Here is a 20,272-nt window from a genome sequence, read left to right as displayed (position 1 = left end):
TATCTCTTCAATGTACCAACCTTCTCTCCATTCACATGATCAGCACTCTTTTAAATCCTACTACCCTGTAGTAGGTACTTTCATGAAGGTAAAGACTAATTGAATCTCATCTTCCTATATTTTCCAGTGCAGAGTGAGGTACTCTATATAAGAGTAGATGCAATACTCAATGAATAAATGAATGAACAAACTCTAGATTTGTCTCTGATCATTGGTATCTTCCTTCCAACATTTTATTCACCATGCAAAGAAAAAACAAATTGTAATGGGCTGAGGTTTGAGTTGATGCACTGAGGTCCCAAGTATGTGAGGCTAAATAGTAATTGGACTATACTCTATTAATATACATGATTGGATAAAGAATGGCCCCCGCCCACTCTCTGTGCAAGTCCTGATGTGTTGTATAGGAAATGATGATTTTGGTGGGTGGAGGCAGAGAGAGAGACAGGAAGAGAAGCTGGGAGAGATTGGCCTGGGTTCCATACTCCTAGCTGCTGGTCGTGTGGCTGCTGGTCTAGCTAGCTTCTTGACTCAGCTGCACACATTGCTATTGCCCATTCTCTTCCACCTCCGATCTTTTTTCACTGAGAATAAAGACTGACGATTTTCCCCTAACCTGAATTCCTGACTCTGGCTGATTTTAAAATACATAGTCTTCAGGACAAATCATACATTTGATTTCATGAAATAAATGCTAAATAAAGGAACTCATCAAGGCACATTTAGATAAATTCCTCTGCCAGTTTAGAACTGGTAACTTTGCTATTTTATATGGCAAATATAATAGTTGCTATTTTTTAGTGATTTTTCTACCTCCATCCTCCATATAGCTGCCAAAATTCAATCAATATTCAGTTAAATCAATATTCCTCTGTCCCACTTCAATCTTTTCTGTCTCCTGTAGACCTCAGGTTAAAATACAGAATCTTCACCTCGCTATTTAAAACACTCCACAAAATGGCTCCCATTTACTTTTCTAGTCTTGTTTTATATTCTTACCCTTTATGGGTTCTGTGTTTTAATCAAAGAGTGCTGCATGCTATTCTTATACTGGACACTCCTCTTTTTGTCTTTGTCTAATTCTTGGATAATTTCTTCCATACCATAGAATGCCTGTTTGGCTTTTTTGTTTTTTATTCCCACCTCTTAGAGTACAATATCCATAATACAGGGAGTGCTTAATGAAGGTTTGTTTAATTGACCAACTAACAAACGTCCCTATGATTTTTTTCTGATTCCCACCTTCCACCTAGTTTTTAGTTGAAATTATTTTCATCACTGTGTATATACTTCATTTTTACTTTTATGTGGACAAGCACTCTTTTGCTTGGGTCTCTGTTTCCCAGGTGCTTAGTGCTAACTATGTCTTAATAATAAGCATCTAATAAAGTTTTTAAAATTTTTATTGTACTGTATTATATCCTATTCTTTTGCTAGAAAACTGTTGAAAGGCATACTTGGCACCCTGCAGGTATTCTCAAATACTTATCTGTATCCAATTGGAACATGTATTCATTTTCCACACATCTAAACCAGATGTACACCCAGTATTGATAAGTTATTTTAGTTATAACATCCCAGAGCCTTAATCGTTTCTGTTCTTTATATAATAGTATTGGGTGCAGTCATTCTAGAGAAGAGCAATGGATTATATATCATGTTGCATACTAATCTTTTTTTTTTTTTATTTTGCTTACCCAGCTGTGATATAATGGGAGTAAATTTTAGTACTGGGAAACAACTTAAAGCTTTGTGGGCAGATGTGTACCATATGTGCTCTTAGGATTTCATTTCATTGAAATGATTACCCTCATTTGGAATAAAGTACACTTAAGGAATACATTCTGGTATGAAATTGAGGACATGATCATACTGGTGTCCTTCTACAAAATAGCTTCTGTTTTAGAAATTGTTTGCCTTTCATAAAAAACAACAACAACAACAACAACCACACAACTTTGGTTTCAAAAAATTTATTGTCAAAATATCTTAAAACAGAAAACTTAAAATGTTTAGCTGAGAAGTGCTTTGGAAAGATTGCAGACAACATCTGGAGGGATGTGGGCCCCAAAGCATGAAAAATCCCAGGAAGTACAAGATAAGAGCATTAGATTGTGATTTGCTAAAGATTTATTGACCAGTGTCACCTGTATAAGGTCTGATTTTTAATTGCTTATGCATGCAAAGCAGGAATGGAAGAACTGAAAAGGAATTACTGAGACATTCTTCTTCCTTTACCATCCCTTGGTCCAATTGCTAGGACTTAGTGGTACAGTTAGTGTCACTTCCCTAACACAAATTTATCACAGTCAGTTCAACAAACATTTTAAATAAATATTTAAGATCGAATAAGATAAAGAAAGTACTTTGTAAGTCATAACGCATTTTATAAACAGTTATAAAATTATTAAATATAGTCACATTTTTATTATTGTTGTAATTATGTTTTATTATTTGCAAGGTATTTGCAAAATGCAAATAAGTACAAATGCTCAAATGGATCTGTAATCTCCTAAATCTGAGAGTTCTATAAAGGCATTTTGTAATCAATTCATACCTGTACCTCCTATACTACTCTTGCCCTACAGTCCACTCAATAAGCCAGAGGCCTTTCTCCATATTCTTCTACCATTGCTAGGGTACTAGTGAAGCATGCTGTCTATCTACCTGTGGTCCTTTACCTTTTGACCCACTCATTTTCTTTTCTCACCATACAGTTCATTTTTGAATTCTTCTTTCTTTTTTGTTGTTTTTCAGTCGTTTTATCTCTTCATGCTCCCATTTGGAGTTTTCTTGGCAGAGATATTGGAATGGTTTGCATTGTCCTTCTCCAGCTCATTTTACAAGTGAGGTAAAGAGGATTAAGTGACTTGCCCAGGGACACATAGCTAGTAAAGTCTACGAGTCCAGATTTGAACTCAGGAAGGTTATTTCCCTGAGTCCAGAACCAGCAATCAATTTACTGTATCACATTATCTGCTCCTTTTCTTTACTTTTGTTCAATATAGCTTCTAGTCAATTCACATCCACTATAAGCCTGTTCATCTTCCACTTTATAGTATTCATGTTTAATTCTGGCAACTGTCAAATTCTCTGTTTTGATGCCATACAATAACTCGGATGGTACGTTAACGTGAAAAGAAATGCCCTTTACTTTCCTGGTATGCTTGGGATCAAGAAAGGCACTTTATGATTTCTCACAAGCATTTAGTCCACTATCCTCCTGTTTAATTCTAGGCCTAACTTATCATCCATCTGTATTGTCTGTCCTCCTGGACCAATGGAAAAACGCCATGGACTTTCCATTCCAAATGTGTAGTAACTCAGGCAATGACCATTGCTTATGTTTGATCTTTCCTATGTGAATAGACAGATCAAATTCTTTGGACTGATTAGAGCTGTCTTCCAGGAGTCTTAATTATTCTTGATGCCATCAATTCAATGGCATCATCTATGAATAGGCTGAAGTGTCTCTTACTTACTTTACTTATGTTACTTACTTTACTTACTTACTTACAAGGACTCACTCCCTTTACTTTCCCATCTCCATAGCTAGGTCTCCTTCATCCCAGTGGGGAACACTTTTATCAGCAGACAGGTACTTGATTTATGTCTCACTTATTGTTAATGATCTTCACTATACAAATGCATCTCTGTTCTAATCTTTATACAATAACCTTTATTGCATGATCCTGAGACATGTATGGAAGATGCTTTGTTGAAAAAGAGTATATAAAATAGCCTTGGGGACAGCTAGGTAGTGTGGTAGGTAGATTAATGGGACTAGAATCAGAAAGACTTGAGTTCAGATTTGAAATTCAGACTAGCTTTATGACCTTGGGCAAGTACCAACCCTTATTTGCCTGTTTTATCATTACTGAAAGGGGGATAATAATAGCACCTACTTCCCAGGGTTGTTGTGAGGATCAAATGAGATAATTGTAAAGTGCTTAGAATACGCACTATTTAAATCATAGCTATTGTTAATATTACTGTGCACTATAAATTTAAATGTTTTTTAAAAAAATCAAATAATAACTACAGTAGAGTGTTATAAAGGCAGCTAGGTGGTTCATGAATAGACCTAGAGTCAGGAAGATCTGACTTCAAAACCAGCCTCATATACTCACTAGCTTTGTGATTCATATTCTGTCAGGTTTAAATAACATGTTCACAGGAAAGTCACTTAACCTGTGTTTGCCTTAATCTAGTGGAGAAAGAAATGGCAAAACGCTCTAGTATCTTTACCAAGAAAACCCCACGGACCATATTGGTGTGATATGGTCCACAGGACCACAGTTGGACACACTGAATAACAAAAACAAAAGGGACTTTTATTCTTTACATTTTTCAGATAATTGTGAACTGGTAAAGATGTTTTTCCTTAAATATTTTTATAGTCAAAGGTTCTGATAAAGGCCTCATTTCCAAAATATATAGAGAATTAACTCTAATTTATAAAAAATCAAGCCATTCTCCAATTGAAAAATGGTCAAAGGATATGAACAGACAATTCTCAGATGAAGAAATTGAAACTATTTCTAGTCATATGAAAAGATGCTCCAAGTCATTATTAATCAGAGAAATGCAAATTAAGACAACTCTAAGATACCACTACACACCTGTCAGATGGGTAAGATGACAGGAAAAAATAATGATGATTGTTGGAGGGATGCCGGAAAACTGGGTCATTGATGCATTGTTGGTGGAGTTGTGAACGAATCCAACCATTTTGGAGAGTAGTTTGGAACTATGCTCAAAAAGTTATCAAACTGTGCATATCCTTTGATCCAGCAGTGTTACTACTGGGATTATATCCCAAAGAGATTATAAAGAAGGGAAAGGGACCTGTATGTGCACGAATGTTTGTGGCAGCCCTTTTGTAGTGGCTAAAAACTGGAAACTGAATGGATGTCCATCAGTTGGAGAATGGCTGAATAAATTGTGGTATATGAATATTATGGAATATTACTGTTCTGTAAGAAATGACCAACAGTCTGATTTCAGAAAGTCCTGGAGAGACTTACACGAACTGATGCTGAGTGAAATGAGCAGGACCAGGAGATCATTATATACTTCAACAACAATACTATATGATGACCAGTTCTGATGGACCAGGCCATCCTCAGCAACGAGATCAACCAAATCATTTCCAATGGAGCAGTAATGAACTGAACCAGCTATGCCCAGAAAAAGAACTCTGGGAGATGACTAAAAACCATTACATTGAATTCCCAATCCCTATATTTATGCACACCTGCATTTTTGATTTCCTTCACAAGCTAATTGTACAATATTTCAGAGTCTATTCTTTTTGTACAGCAAAATAACGTTTTGTTCATGTATACTTATTGTGTATCTAATTTATATTTTAATATATTTAACATCTACTGGTCATCCTGCCATCTAGGGAGGGGGGGGGGGGTAAGAGGTAAAAAATTGGAACAAGAGGTTTGGCAGTTGTTAATGCTGTAAAGTTACTCATGCATATATCCTGTAAATAAAAGGCTATTAAATAAAAAAAAAAAAAGATGTTTTTCCTTGTTAGCATTTGTGAAAACTTGCTTTTCTCTACTAATAGCTTTATCAGTGATGTCCTTTGTTTATATATAGGAAATTCTCAAATATTTCATTTAAATGGGAAAGTAGATATATAAACTCAGAACTCATTAGTGTAATCTCTATCACTTTTTTGGGAAGGAAGCATTAATAAAGTCCAATTTTTTTCCCCATGTCTTTGATATCTTCCCCAGATCCCCTTCAGATACTTGACATATTGATACTTACCACTCTATATGTAATGCTGGAGAAACTGAGGCAGGACAGAGATTAGAGAACAATTTAATAATTTATTTAAAAGGAAGAGATTTACTGGGACCAAACGGATCCATGGTTTGGTCTGAGGGCTGAATAAGACTATAGTCTCCAAGAATCCAGCAGGGAATGTCGGTTACAAGATTCTTTTATAGAGTAACAAGAATGATGACATAATGGGGGAGGTACCTGGATGGGGTTGATCTAATGGGGGGAGGAGCCAGAGAGGCTCCTGATATTCTAATGATGTCTAAAATGGTTAAAGACCTTTATCCCATCAAACATTAAGAGGGAATGATTATAGCCTGAGATCTTGGGACAGAGTAACTGAGGTAGGACAATTAGGGAAACTGGGTCAGGATATTAAAAGGGAACTGTGGCACAACATATACATATATGCATGCACACATATAATATACATGTAGACATGCATATGTATACAAAATATGTGTGTGTTTACACTTGGTCAAATATGGTTGCTTTTCTACCTCCTCTACCAACATATATCTAAGACTATGATTTTAAGGTTCCACTGTGTCTGATATGTGCATGCACACACACATACATGTATATACATCAAAAAAGGAAATTTTATTGACTTACGTACCCTATATACTTATATACAATTTTCCCATATAAACAACACTTTTATGACACTTTCCTAAATGAAAATTAAGGATATCATTGATGACAATTTTACTAGGAAATAGCAGATTTTCACAAGTGATAGACATCAGTAGATCACATCTTTAGTCACTTCACAACTGAATAATATAGAGAATATAAATTTCTACTGTGTTCCTTATTTGATTACTTTTTTTACAAATCTTTTCCATTTTTCTTTTGTTTGCTGTGCTACTTTCACTTTTTTTTTTTGACCCAAATCTCCTCAGGAAGACCATGTTTATTTGGATGTATTATCATGTTTTACTTAAAATTATTTTATCCTTTATTACTTTTCTCTTCTTTAGGAGACAATACTACCCATAATCAATTATCTATCATTCTTTTTAAAGTTATTCAAGCAAATTTTTATTTCAAGTGGATATTGCCTCTGATAGTCTTCTCTCTCCATTTGGTTAGGTTTTATGCTTGTTGACTAAAATATTTTTCTGGGTTATTTTGTTGTTCTTTTAGCAATTAATTAAAATTTGTTAAAACTCTATACAAAGTGCATACCCTCTGATCCAGCAGTGTTACTACTGGGCTTATATCCCAAAGAGATCTTACAGAAAGGAAAGGGACCTGTATGTGCAAGAATGTTTGTGGCAGGTCTCTTTGTAGTGGCCAGAGACTGGAAACTGAGTGGATGCCCATCAATTGGAGAATGGTTGGGTAAATTGTGGTATATGAATATTATGGAATATTATTGTTCTGTAAGAAATGACCAGCAGGAGGATTTCAGAAAGTCCTGGAGAGACTTACATGAACTGATGCTGAGTGAAATGAACAGGACCAGGAGATCATTATATACTTCAACAACAATAACAACAACATGATGATCAATTCTGATGGATGTGGCCCTCTTCAACAATGAGATGAACCAAATAAGTTCTAATACAGCAGTAATGAATTGAACCAATTATACCCAGTAAAAGAACTCTGGGAGATGACTATGAACCACTACATAGAATTCCCAGTCCCTCTATTTTTGTCCGCCTGCATTTTTGATTTCTTTCACAGGTTAATTGTACACTATTTCAAAGTCCGATTCTTCTTGTGCAGCAAAATAACTATATGGACATGGAAACATATATTGTATTTAACTTATACTTTAACGTATTTAACATATATTGGTCAACCTGCCATCTAGGGGAGGAGGTGGGGGGAAGGAAGGGAAAAATTGGAACAAAAGGTTTTGCAATTGTCAATGCTGAAAATTACCCATGCATATATCTTGTAAATAAAAAGCTATAATAATAAAAAATTAAAATTAAAAAAAGGAAAAAAAACTATACAAAATTATCATAATTGATATAAATTATTTTATTTCCAATTTTAAAGATTAATTTTGTAGTTACTTGTCCAAGTAATTTAACATTTAATTGTTTCTACTGTATATTATATTGTTGGTTTTTTTTCCTCCCTAATTTAGCTGACCAGCCTACACCAAATCTTTCTGGATCTATCCCCAGTTTCCAACTTGGTTTTTGCTTCTATTATCATGGATTTATTTATCTTTATGCTTATTATTTAATCCTTGAAGAATAAAAGTCCCTTGAAGTTATGGACTACTGCTCATTACTATCTTTGAATTCTCAGAGAGTTAGAATTACTGAGGATATGAAGAAAAACATGATCTAGAGTCTCTGATCTTAAGGAACTTATGTTCTATCAGGATTAAATAACACATACCCATGTAAAAAAGATAGCTAGTTGGCACAGTAGATAGAGTGCTGGACCTAGAATCAGGAAGACCTGAGTTCAAATCTGGAGTCAGAAACTTAATATCTATGTGACTTTGGACAAGTTGTTTAACCCTGTTTACTTCAGTTTCCTCATTTGTAAAATAAATTAGAGAAAGACATGGCAAACTGTTGCAATCTTTACAAATTGTTAAGTCATTAGAGTTGATAGAGACAATAATTATCTAATTTAGCATGGTTCAGTACGATTAATCTGATCCTATGAGGAGATATTTTGGGCCAGAACTTGAAACAAGGTACTAAGTACAACTGATAGAAATGATGCTTGTGTTCACACCTTTAGAGAGCTCATAGAAACAAGAAATGTTTAAGTACTCATTGTAGTTCACATGTTTGGGAGATTTCAGGGTTTAGAAAGAGATCTCTGAATTCACACCTCCATTAATCCCTGCCTCCAGAAGGCAGAGTCAGCCTTTTACACAAAGCATAAATAGAACTTCAGTGAGCCACTTGACAGTCTTACTTCAGAACATTGACTGGGGTCAGAGAGGAGCACTCTGGGAGGAAGCCCACAAGCCCTCTCTCTGAGGCAAGAGAGATTCATTTTCATCTTCCACCTTGGGGCTGGCTGGAGGCTGAAGAAAGCAGAGGCAGGAGCAAAGGACAAAGCTGCAAGAGCTCTTAGAACCAAACAGAAAGATAGGCCTCTAAGAAAACTAACCGGGCTATATTGAAGGACACAATAAAAGATCTGAACTTTTATCAGCTGACTGTGATTTTGGGTGATTATTTACTTGTAACTGAAACTAAAGCTGCCTCCAGAAAACCTCCCCAAGAAACCCTCTCTCCCAGAGAGAACCATTATTATATTTTAAAGAAAAAGAACACCAACAGCAAACCACTCCAGTATCTTTGCCAAAAAAGAATACAAATGGAGTTACAAAGTGTAGACATGTCTAAAAGGATTCAACAATAACTATAAATAAATACAAGATAATTTGAAGAGGGAAATACCATTGACAATTGAAGGCAGGGAGTAAGTGAATCAGAGAGTGTTTTCTAGAGAATTTGGAACTGGAACTGAGGTTTGAATGAAATAAAAACTCCGAAGAGGCACAACTAAGGTGGGAGTGAATCCCAATCATGTTAATGATAGTCAAGAGATGAAATGTCCATGTCCAGAAAACAACACGTAGCATAGTTTGGCTGGAACATAAAGAATGAATGAAGGAGAATTATGTGGCCAAGTAAAGGAGGTAGGAACCAGATGGTAGACAGCTTTAAATTGCATGCCAAGGAATTTATTTTATCCTAGAAGATAAAATATAACATTAATGGCTATGCATATAGGCCCTTTATTTTAATGATATGCAGATGTCGTAAAGAAATTTTACCTGTTTAAGGAGTAGAAATATGCTTGCAGAGACTAACTACAATGTCACTATCATCTTAATTTTCCTTCCTCTACAATGTCAGACTACCACGACAGAAGTTTAAAACATGAGCATAAACATTAAGCTATCTGATGAGTGGCTCAGTAAGCTAACTTGACCCAGTAAATGCCAACGATCTAAGGCTTTGCCACAGAATAAACAACTAAGAGAATGAGCAAGCATATCAGTTATAAAGCCACAGATTTAAACTACCCATTGACAAATCCAAATTACATTTTGAGCTTTCAAATAACAGATACAGGAATATATTCACTATTCAGTTGGGTAACAACTTTTTTTTTTTCATAGAAAACAGAATGAAAGTGTGCTATAGAATGGGGTCAAGACTGACTGCCTTTATTTTTATTCAAGAATTGCTTTCAGTTGATTTCAGAGGACACTTTGTAGAAAACTATTATATTACAATTAGTATAGTATTTTCATTTTTTTGATGATCACTCATATTAATCTTTAAAACCTATCAGTGAAATTTTGATTGATCAATTAATTTAATTAATTGATATCATCAGCTTGGTGGCACAGATTGTCCAGCCTGGAACCTGGAAGACTCATTGTCCTGAGTTTAAATGTGGTCTCAGACACTTATTAGCTTTGTGACCCATGGCGAATCATTGAACCCTGTTTATCTCCATTTTCTCATCTGTAAAATGGTAAAATCATTCTAGTATCTTTGCCAAGAAAACACCAAATGGGGTCATGAAGGGTCAGGCATTACTAAATCACTAAATAGCAAAATAAAAAAAATATAATTTAATCATTTGAATTTAACTGTTTGAACAAGCAGTTAAGTGCCTACTCTTTGAAAGGCAGTATACTATGAGATGGTGAGCAAAGACTCAAATGATTCCATTTCTGCTCTCAAGTGGCTTCATATTTGGAATGAGAGATGGCATTCTTATGAATAATTAATATGAATTCAAGTATGAAAAATGTACAGAAGGTGCTATGAAAGACTGGAAAGAGGAAAATAAGGGAGAGCCAAGAACAGGGTATTTGAGGAGAGTCTTACAGAGTAGGTGGCAAGTGAACAGAGTCTAACCTAGAAGGAAAGGAGGGATTTCATCAGTTAGGAAATAGTGGGATCAGTTTCAGGTATGGGGGCTAGACTAGCTAAAAATACAGAGATGGCAAAACTATTCAACCTGAAGTCAGACTGCCGAGTTTTAAAACTCACTGTCTTCTTGAACAAGATAGTTTTCATATCTCTGAATCTCAGTTTAAGTCTTAGATCTTTTCCAGATAGTATATGAAAAATGACTAATATAAGGCCTGGCTCATCATAGACACTTAATCAATTCTTTCTTTCTTCCCTGAATTCTTATTTTCCCCTTCCCTAAATCTATATCCTTGACTCTTACTTGCTCAATCACAAGATTAACATAGATTTGAGATTTCAACTCAAGTGTGTTCCAGTGAAAGGAGTTAGTGGGCACAATGGATAGGTCCTGGAGTCAAGGAGACCAGAGTTCAAATATGGCCTCGGGTGCTTTTTAACTGTGTGATCCAGGGCAAGTCACTTAATCCTGTTTACCTCTCTTTCCTCATCTGCAAAATAAGCTTAAGAAGGAAATGGTAAACCACTTCAGTATTTTTGCCAAGAAAACTCACCTTATTCCATTGCAGCACCTAAATGGGGTAATGAAAAGCCAGACATTACTGAAACAACTGACCAATAAATGAAGGTTGACCTAGATAACATGAAGTCCCTTTTATCCAAGTTTAAAAGGACAATAAGGTGAAACAACTCTAGAAAGAGAACATGGTGTCTGATGTGGAGGATGTTGGATGCAAGGATGATAGATAGGGTCACAGATTTGTAACTATAAAGACCCTTGCAATCTTTCAGCCAATTCCATCCATTTTATAATTGACAAAAATGGGACTTAGGTATGTTAAGTGACTTACTTAAGGTCACACAAATAGTAAGAGGCAAAATCAGGGTTCAAACTTAGGTTTCTGTCACACATTCTCTACCTTGCCTATTATATGGTGAATCTACTATCTTACTTAAAGAGACCTTTGAATGAAAGGTCTAATATGTGTATTGGAAGATTATCCCTTAAAAAATAACTCTTATCCTTTCAGATGTAGACAGAAAATTGAAAGCAGCAACAAAGGAAATCTCAGTTTAAATGATGTTATATTTTCCACCACCCCCTAAGGCTGCTGTGAAGTATTTCCTATCCATCTTCCTATTCTCCATCCTTCCCAACCCCCTATCCCCAAGAGCAAGAAGTAGTTTTCCTTTCCTGCTTTTTTCCCTTAGTGTGAGAAAGTCTGTTTGTCAGACCAACAGGGGGAAATCAAAATTAATTTCTGTAGCTGACTGTTCTTTCTTTGTTTTTTTTTTTACGGTCACTGTGGCCAAAAATAGAAAACAAAGCCATATTGGTGGTTGGCCTTTGTCTCACCACCATTGTTCCCTGATTCCTTAGGTTTGCAAATTATGTAGGACACTGAGTTTGTCTTAATATTGATCCTGACCAGACTTCCTGGCGGAGCAGGGAACTTGGATGATTTGGTTTCTCAACTCTAAGGTGCATGTAATGGAGTGAAGAAGAGATGTAATGAAGAGGATCTTTAGAGCTCTGGCAGGAATGTCCCTCTTCCTCCCCAGGAAAAGAGCATGAACAGCATCTTTACTTAAATGATGAAGCGAATATTTTTTCACAGATGTAACTTAAGCATCAGAGCAGCATTTCAAAGCATAGTTCAGAAACTGGAGTAGATGGGCTGCAAATGAAAGCCTTGAAGCCTTGGGCACCGAGAGTTATAAAAGTGCATGTTGTTAGCCATGCGGAAGACACTAGTCTGGGATTCCACAAGATTCTAAGTGTAATGGTGTGTATATTCACTGTGACTCTTACCTGAGTATGCTTTATCTCTGAGATTGCCTGCCATTTGCACCATAAGTATCTATAGATCCAGTTATTTGCATGTTCTCTCTCCTATTCAAATTGAGTTTATTGAAGGCAGGGGGTACTTTCTTGCTTTTCTTTGTATTTTCAGTGATGAGCAAAGTAGTTGGCACATAGTGAGTAATTAACAAATCCTTCTTGATTGACCCACTCTTGACTGGCTTAATGACTCCATATTATTCTCACACTTGCAGAATGTATTTATAGAGAAGATCGGATCACCATCAGAATTATACTTAAATTCTCTAGTAGTAACCCTGTGGTGGGATAATACATTCATTTTAGTCACCACTTTAGGTCTTGAATCCCCACTGATGTGTTGCTATTTACACAACAAGGCATTCATGGTGACACTTTTAGATCTTAAACAGAACCATTTATTTATAAATAAAGCAAAAGAAATAAAATAATATAAAATATATAATAAATATATGTAATATAAATTAATATAAAATATAAATCATAAATTAAACCAAATGCAAGAATAGCACCCTACGAACATAAATCTGGGTGACATCTTTCACCAATTCACTTAGCATCTGTGAAGGAAGGACATAAGGCAGGAAAATCTACACACCTGAGGTTACTCACATCTCTGGAATTTAGGTTTTGCTGTCATTGATCCATTGAGGAACATCTATACCATATCACTAATACAATTCTTGTCCTTACCACTTTCCATTTAGGCAAATATTCTTAAATTCTCAAAACACTATAGCATTTACAAGCACTTTCAACTGAAAAATAACCTTAAAAAGCATTAGGAAAGTGTTAAAATATACATTTGGTTAGCACTTCTTTTCACGCAGGAGAATTTCTAATCTCATCAGGCTTGTTATATGAGGGCACTTCAGAGCACCAAGGTGCTGCACCATTTAATCAAAACAGAGCTCAAAATAAAATAACTTATATGGGCTCTCTGGGCAAAGCAAGCCAGTCTAGTTAGTGCTTTACCTGCTATAGTTTTGTGTAGCTCAATGAGCTATGGGTGTGATTCCCACACAGCCAAGCAGCTACAAAATCTTTCCCTTTTCTGCTTTTTTCCTTCTGCCAGAGGGGGCAGAAAAGGGTAGATACTTCTCAGAGACCTTACTCTTATTAAGCTCTACATGGCTTTAGAGTGCAATAACTGGAACTGAAGCTTTCTTCAAATAAACTTAAATCTTCAGTCAACCAGGAACTAACAGCTAAATACTTCTTGTCAGATGAATGCTTTTCCACTGCTTTCTTCAAATAGCACTGATGAAGCTGCTTTTTACCTCTCCTTCATATATCTTTCCTTCTCGGCCAAGTTCTTCAATATTGTTATCTCAACAATATTGGGCTCTATCCTAGCCTCTTGACAAAAGAAGCTAGGATATTTATTGGCTTAAATAAATGTCTCCAGGTGCTCACTGACTTATTTATATTAATTTTCCCCAAGAAAGTCTCTAAGTAGTCATCATTCAGTTTCCAAAAGTTTATGATTTCTTATTTTTATTTTGAAAAAAGTTTGAGTCTAACGTAAAAGGAGGTAAACTTTTACCTTCTTTATAATATTTGCAACATGAAAATGAGCTGTCAGCCCTACAATGGTCTGTAAACCAGTAACCATGAATCAGTCCTACAATGGTCCTCCATTTCAGTTTTTGTGCTTGAAGGCTGTGTTTCCATATTCATGTATTATCCATTTTGATAAATAAAACTTGTTTCTCTATCCCTTTAACCAATCAAACCATTTAAATTGATATAACATGCCACAGTTAATTTCCCTCCAAAAGTTCAAATATCATCTAAAAACTGTATTTCTTTACACACATATTTTAGCAGTTTTTATTAGAATAACGTCTTTTAAACTCCTTTTGAGCATCCAACTATTCACCCATAAAAGAGGGAATACTATGTATTCTTTGCTAGTAAGACATTGCTTAACTTTTCATTAATATTTCTTTCCTGTCCTTTTCATTATTAAACTACTTCATATAAAAATGAATTATCCTAAAGAAAGTGTTCCTTACAGATATTCTTAAAGGCAGAGAAAAGATAGCAGTCAGTACTTGAATCTAAGTCCTCTTGATTTCAGTTTCAATCTTTCCCCCACAATTTCATTTGTCTCATAGCTATTTTTCACTTAAGAAGAAATAAAAAAAGAGTAGAAAAGGAGACATAACATCAAGGGGTGGTAGTGATGGATGATGCGTCAAAAACCTGAATATTACAAATATACTCATGGAATGTTAAAAGACCCAGAAGAAATTCTTCAGTACCTTGGATAGGTACTCTACAAAAGACAATCAGGGAAGTATAGATTGGAATTGCTAGACAGAGAAAACATAGCTATAGGGTCTGAGCTCCGTTAAAGAAATAACCCCATGGACTAAAGATCCATTGACTAGTAGATGCATATTGAAAAGATTTGCTTTTTCTTTGTGAAATTAAAGGTCCATTAGGATAATAGAATGTTAGATTTGAAATGAACCTTGGAAACCACTTGGAAGACACTAAGTGCAACACCATCTTTTCACTGTTGAGAAAACTGAGGGTCAGAAATAAATTGAGGGTTTAAAATCACATGGTTACTTAGTAGAATCATGACTAAAATCCACACCTTTGAATTTAATAGGAGATATTTTTTTCTAGTACATAAACTGTATTGTGAGAACATGTGAATGATATTAGGAAATAAACTCACAGTGAGACAGTAAATACATCTGTATCTTTCAAGATTTCATGTAGCTTATGAACTAGACACATTACCACCAGAGCATGACTTAGGCTCTGGAAGAATCTGGTGCAGAAATTCAATACTTCTTCATGAATAACCACCATTTAGTGAGCATCTGCTGCCCATACTGGGCACTTGAAATCATAAGATAAGTGAGAAAAGCAAAGACACATCCTTTGGGGTTTTAAATTTTTAATTTTGGGGAGGATTATTGTTTAAAGCACACTAGTTGGACTGCTCTTAAATTCTATAATCTAGGGGGTGAAATGGAGAGAGTGGCAGGCCTGGCCCTGAAAGACTCATCTTTCTGAGTTTAGATCTGGTTTTAGACATTTACTGGCTGGGTGACATTAGGCAAGTCCTTCAGCCCACATTTGCCTCTAAATATGTAAAGTGGGCTGCAGAAGGAAATAGCAAATCATTCCAGTATCTTTGATGAAGAAAATCCCAAATGGAATCATGAGAATCAGACAAGATTGAAACAACTGACCAACAACCACAAGATTCTATGATTATATGATTACCTGAAAAGAAGAAAGCTTCAACAAAAGGATGGGTATGAAATTTTTAAAAAGTTTACACACTTTTTAAAATATGATCACAAAATTTTATTTACATATAAATGATCATAAATCACATAGAAAAGTTATTTTCTAAAACTGACATTTTCATCAGATTTGCAAATCACAGAATCATAGAATTGCAAAAAAGGAGGGCATTGTAAAGATTATTGAATCCAGTCTTTCAATGAGTAAACTGAGACACATGGGCTTTTATCATTTGCACAAGGTTACACAGGCACAACTGGAAACAAGATCTGACAAATCCAAGGAGAAGCTAGTCTGCTGCTCCACTGATTATTTCTTTAGAAATAGGGAATGCAATTTATTTGGCTTATTTAGGAGAAAAAGGCATAGTTTAAACATGCTACATTTAATTTTCGATTCCTCTCCAGTTATATTGGTTCTTTGACTGGTTGTATGATAAATCTTACGGATAATTATGTTATTGTTTTCTGTGCTGTGACACTATCTGCCCCCTCTCCTTTTCTTCCTCCTTTTCTCTGTCTGTCTCTGTCTATCTTCCCCCCTCTCTCTTTCTCTTTTCTCCCCCCTCTCCCTCCTTCTCTTTGTCTCTCTCTCTTCTTCCCTCCCTCTTTTTCTCTTTCCTCTCCCCTTCTGTCCTCTCCACTCTGTCTCTCTCTCTGTGTCTATCTTTCTTTCTCTTCCCTCTCTGTCTTTCCCTCTTTTCTTCTGTCCTTGTGTGTGTGTATATATGTGCATTATACACAAATATTTTATATATAGAATGCATACATATATTTATATTTTTATTCATATATTGTCAGTTATGACAAAATAAATATTTTATTAAGTATGATCATATTTTATTTACATATAGATTAATTGTAAATCATGAACTGATGTGTCATTTTCTGTTTGCCTATCCTTTCATCAGCTTTATAAGCATGTATATATTTATATGCATGTATACACATCCAAATATGCATGTGTATATATATATATATATATATATATACATCCACATATATATTTATTGCATTTAAAGGACTGTGGCAAATCATTAAAGTAATATAGCTGGATAACTGTACTGCCACTGGTGCCTCAGGAGATATGGAGCAATCATACCTAAAGAGACTTTGGGCATCCATAACAAGGTGGGGCATGAGGAAAAAAGCAGAGGGAAATAAGAGACAGTTGGAAAGCTGAAGACCGATTGCTCAGTTGGCAAGATTGAGAAGAGGAAACAGAGAACCAGTGTATAGCTACTTTTCCCTCAGATTTTTGCCCATAAACAATGTGTTCTTTCCTAAATAAACCAAATAAATTGCATTCTCTGTCTCTAAAGAGATAATCAGTGTAGCTGTGGAGTAGTTTACTTTTGGATCTGTCAGATCTTGTTTCCTGTTTTGCCTGTTGACCTTGGGCAAATGACTTACTCCCACGAGGCTCAATTTACTTATTTATAAAATAAGAATAGATTCAATAGTCCTATAATTCCTTCTTTTTGCAGTTTTTTGACCTATAAGGAGGATGAAAGGATGTCCAGACGTAGAAAAGGCCTTGCATATGTATATCATGTGATAATGTATATGTAAATAAAAATTTGAGGAAAGCATCTATTTCTTTAGATGGTCCTTGGAGCACAGTTTCTACTGTTTCTACAGAATCAGAGATCAGTATCAGAAATGGAACTTGAATGAATATAAAGAATTCATAGGCAACCAAGGAATGTAAACCTTTGATGGAAAACAGGCTGATCTCAGGTGATTAGATGGACAAAAATCTCTGAGAATGACTTACCTTTTGAGTTAGCATAATTTGGAATCCTTACTCAACTCTTTGCACTAATAATTGGTGGGCTGGAAATAAAAGGGAATTCTGTCTGTCCTCATGCCTATTAGCAAAGTAACTTTCATTACCTTCAAGAAATCTAAGTTAAGAGCTGGAGCTACCACTACATCATTCTACCAGTCTCAAAATTTTCATGATTTATGAGAAGGCACATTCATGAAGTCATGGTTGCAAGCCCACTGCAGGAGCGAGGGGCATTACTCCTCATTATTTTTGAGAAATGGTCTAAGGGAGGAACTTTCAGATGGTCTACAAATTTTTGGTTCACATTGAACAAAAGTTGACATTCAAATAAAGAGACTATGACACGCCAAATTTTCAGCCTAATTGATGTTAATGTTTAAGATAAAAATTACTAGATATATGACCAGATCACATTATTATATGCATGTAAATGGACACATACACACAATCAGGCCAAAATGAACACTCTAGTTCATTTCCTATCCAAGCTAAGTTTAAATGGACTTATCATTAAATTGGTCAGAGGATCAGAGCTGCATTTCTGAAGTGAAGGCCACTTTATCCAAGGCATCCAACATCTGGGAGACATGTTTCTTATCCTAAGCTTAACTTGACACTTCTCTGTTGTACCATGACATTCTATGGCATAAGTGTTCATGGGGTACTCTTTTATCCCTAGCCCTGGTCTTACCTTCCATTACCATGGGGACATGGTTTAGGCTGCTCCTCACCTTATTCCATTACAGCACCTAAAATAGAACTGTCCTCTGAACTCCTATTCCTCCCACTTTCGAACTCTTTTTACCCAAGTGAAAATATCATTTGTTATAGCTCTATACAAAATAAAAGTTTTGGCCACAGTAACTTTCAAAGATTTTTTGATTGTGGAGGAGTCTTAATCTGGTGGACAATTAAATTATATATTCACATGCAACAACCCCTCCATAGTCGTTAATTATAAACATTTTTGTAGTCCATCAGACATGGGGGAAAAGAAAATAATTTGTATAACTAGGGGTTTTGTCCTTCTACTTTCCTTTTCCTGATGATGTTCTAACAACAAATGAGGACTATCTTACGTTTCTGTTTTTTTTTTTTTGTTTTGTTTTTAATTTAGACAGTGTCTAAATGGTATATAGTTGTTGGAGGAAGGGGAGAGCCAAGATTTTAAAAGGATTCTAATGGAGAACTTGGATTTCCTATCCTCTTGAGTGAAAACATCTGTGATCATTGAAACAAACTTTTAGGACCCATCTGAATTAGACAAAACTTTATTTCTCAAGCAAATTATTTAATTCAGTATTTCAAACCATAGTCAACATGGAAAGTTGGCAATTGGCACCAGGACCCTTGTCACAAACACACACACACACACAATGAAAGCAAAGAAACTGCAGTTTCTAAATTCTAAATTGAACTGGGTCTGGTCAATGTCTTTATGATTGGGATAAATTTGGGAAGTGAGACTCTGAGACTCTAGGTTCTTTATCATATTAAAAGTGAATAATATTCTAGTAGCTAAGCTGCCCTAAGTTACAAGGTACATATAAGAGTGATCATGACACCTGACATTTCTCTATTATCCCTATTCTAGCAGTTCAAACAAACAAACAAATGCTCCACTACACCAAATGGATTACTGCTCTTGTGGGAGCCATCTTTCATGCCCTCTAAGGAATTTGTGCTGTGGTGGATACTTTGAAGGTGAGCCAATGATAGTAAGTTCGATTTGTCATTGATTTAACTATATATTGATTTCTTATCTCTCCAAGGTCTAGATTCTGTCTACTTGAATATTGGGATACCATGTGATATGGAGAGATGAGTACTGGTCTGAGTCTCAGAAACACGGCTTTCTTGTTCTGGTTTATCCACTAATTGATTACATAGCTGGGTAAGTCACTTAAACATTGCCAGGACAATAAATGTCAAACTACCAATGGATAAATATTTATTAAGAGCTCATTATATTTCAGGAACTGAGGATAGAAAAAGAGGCAAAAGACAATCCCTGCCCTCAAAGAGCTCACAATATAACAGGCCTCAATGTTTCATTGAAGAAATGAAAGGATTTGATTAAATCTCCAAGATCACTTCTAGCTCCAATATTCTGTGATTCTAATATAGTCTCAACTATATATATATATATATATATATATATGTATATATATATATATATACATATATATTATGTACACACTTAAATATATATATGTGTGTGTGTTTACTTTTATCTGTATAGGGCATTCCAACTATGAGAATTCAGTTTTCTAATTCAGCCCAGTATTTTCTGATGGAGCACTGGTTGTAGTGTCAGGAAGATCTAAGTTAAAATCCTGTCTTAGGTACTTAGTAGGTATATGATGCTGGGCAGATCACTTAATCTCTGCTTCAGTTCCTCAAATATAAAATGGGAGTAATAATACCATCTATATCCCAGGGCTGTTGTGAGAATGAAATGAATTTAAATCTATAAAGCACTTTTTAAGCATTAAAGCACTATATACTGGCCATCAACATAGTCCTTTATCATAATTTCATCAAAATGAGTATGCCAGGGCAATAAGAAGTAAATAAATTTCCATAGGTCTCAAAGTCAAAATGTATCAGTGGCAAGATTCGAATGCATTTTGAATGTCTAGGACCCATTCTTTAGTTATTAAGCCACTGACTCACT

This window comes from Sarcophilus harrisii, chromosome 5 (genome assembly GCF_902635505.1).
Source record: "Sarcophilus harrisii chromosome 5, mSarHar1.11, whole genome shotgun sequence".
Taxonomy (NCBI): domain Eukaryota; kingdom Metazoa; phylum Chordata; class Mammalia; order Dasyuromorphia; family Dasyuridae; genus Sarcophilus; species Sarcophilus harrisii.
Note: the sequence above shows the minus strand (reverse complement) of the source record.